This window comes from Trachinotus anak, unplaced genomic scaffold, assembly GCF_046630095.1.
Source record: "Trachinotus anak isolate AG129_WGS33_773 ecotype Australia unplaced genomic scaffold, CSIRO_AGI_Tana_v1 ptg000008l, whole genome shotgun sequence".
Classification (NCBI taxonomy): domain Eukaryota; kingdom Metazoa; phylum Chordata; class Actinopteri; order Carangiformes; family Carangidae; genus Trachinotus; species Trachinotus anak.
This window is the reverse complement of record NW_027273859.1, coordinates 583,982-585,772: the sequence shown is the minus strand read 5'-3', so window position 1 is coordinate 585,772 and position 1,791 is coordinate 583,982.

Sequence of the window (1,791 nt, the reverse complement as noted above, 5' to 3'; positions counted from 1 at the left end):
TGAAGCCCCTCCCCTCACGCCTGTCTGATGTCAGCACTGATATTGACCCCGACATCTGGCTGCATCTCCTTTCCAAACCACTTTTCCTTGATCTTGATGGAAAACGTCACAAGGTCAAGGAAAGATGTAAAGGAGAGGTCATAAGGACTTAAGAGAAGACAACAGCGATACAGAGAGAAACTGACCGAACTAACACCAGGCTTCTTTTTTTGCAACCAACTTTGATTATAACACATGGACGATAAATCCTCCTTTCCTAAGCACAAACACAGAACAAACAGAATTGAAATATTGAAGTTGATCCATTTAAATAATTATTAAATAAAAATAAAGAACCAAGTAGTAGTAGTTTCCTGATATGGACACTTTTGATATCTTCATACATTTGTTAAGTGGAGAAAAATTAGTTCTTTACGCAATGGGAGGGGATTCAGTAAAATGACATTTATGTATATAGTATTTTGTTATGATGATATTGTTACTAGAAATCTGGACAGATTTAAAGAGAATAAATCTATATTTATGAATGTGGAGCTCAGACAAGGATTTACATCAGTTCTAGATCAGCTCACAAACATGAAACAGCTGCTCTGTTGTTTCTATATTTATGTGGGTGTGGTTATGGTGCGTCCAATACATCCACAGGTGTGTCGCTTTGAATGTTGCTGCCCCAAGGAATTGGTGAAGCTCTCTGTCAGAGTCCACTGAGACTTCAAAATAAAATCTATAGTGAAGGAATGTATGAGGATGTATGAAACCAGAGATGCTGCTGTTCATCATATCAACTGTAATGAATTAATAGTGAGCAAAACATATAAAAGCAGACAACACAGAGGTTTACTTACTGTCATCAACACTGAGGGAACTGAGTCCCCCCTCCATGTGTAAGGTCAGAGCACCCTCTACTGGTTCAGACTCTCCTCTTTCAGTCTTCAGTCTGAATTGTGCTGTAACAGAGCTGGTCCTGACCTTCCCGGGGGCCCTAAGCAAAGTTCTGCTAAGGGCCCATGATTATTATTTACTGAGAAATCTGCTTCCATGGTGCCCAGTATAAACGCCTAATGAAGAGTGTAGAGACACTGATGTGTTTTGACATGATGTGTGTCTCTGAGGAGCCATCACAACTGTATACTGTCTGCACTGGTCCCCACAGAGGCTGCAGCTGGAGACACCACTGCTGTTGGCTTTCATCGAACCTCTTCACACACAAAGACACAGACCAGAGACTGGAGGCAGCATGTGAGACACAGACAGAGAGACACTGTCCAGCTCTATCAGAGAGACAGAGAGATGTTCATTAGCTTAATGCTGCAGTTATCTCCTGACCTCAGACCTGGGTAGAGGAGAACAAGTTGACCTTATTCTTGTTCCTGATACTCACTCTCACTCAGCTTGCATAGAGAGCATGAAGGGCCACCCTCTGGACCCTTGGGGGTCCTCTGGTCCTCAGGCTCAGATGGAAACAATGAACCTCAGGTGTAACTCAATAAATATTTAAACATAGCTCATGGTCGAGTCGCGTCGGTTTATCACCACCTGTTTCCTCAACAGCGTCACTGATCACCTGTGCAGACTGATGAGGTGTCAGTGTGTTTTCTTCTGGATTTGACAGGTGCGTGAGTCAAGTCTTTTACTTCTCTTCAGATGCAAAAGACATGTTCGTGTTCAGTTCTGTTGTAGCATTAAACAGTTTCACCTGGATGTTCACCTTTTAGTCCCTGAATTAACTTTCTAACCTACATAAAGATCCATGAGTTTAAAGGATGACAGGTTTTTGTGCTGCCTTCACGT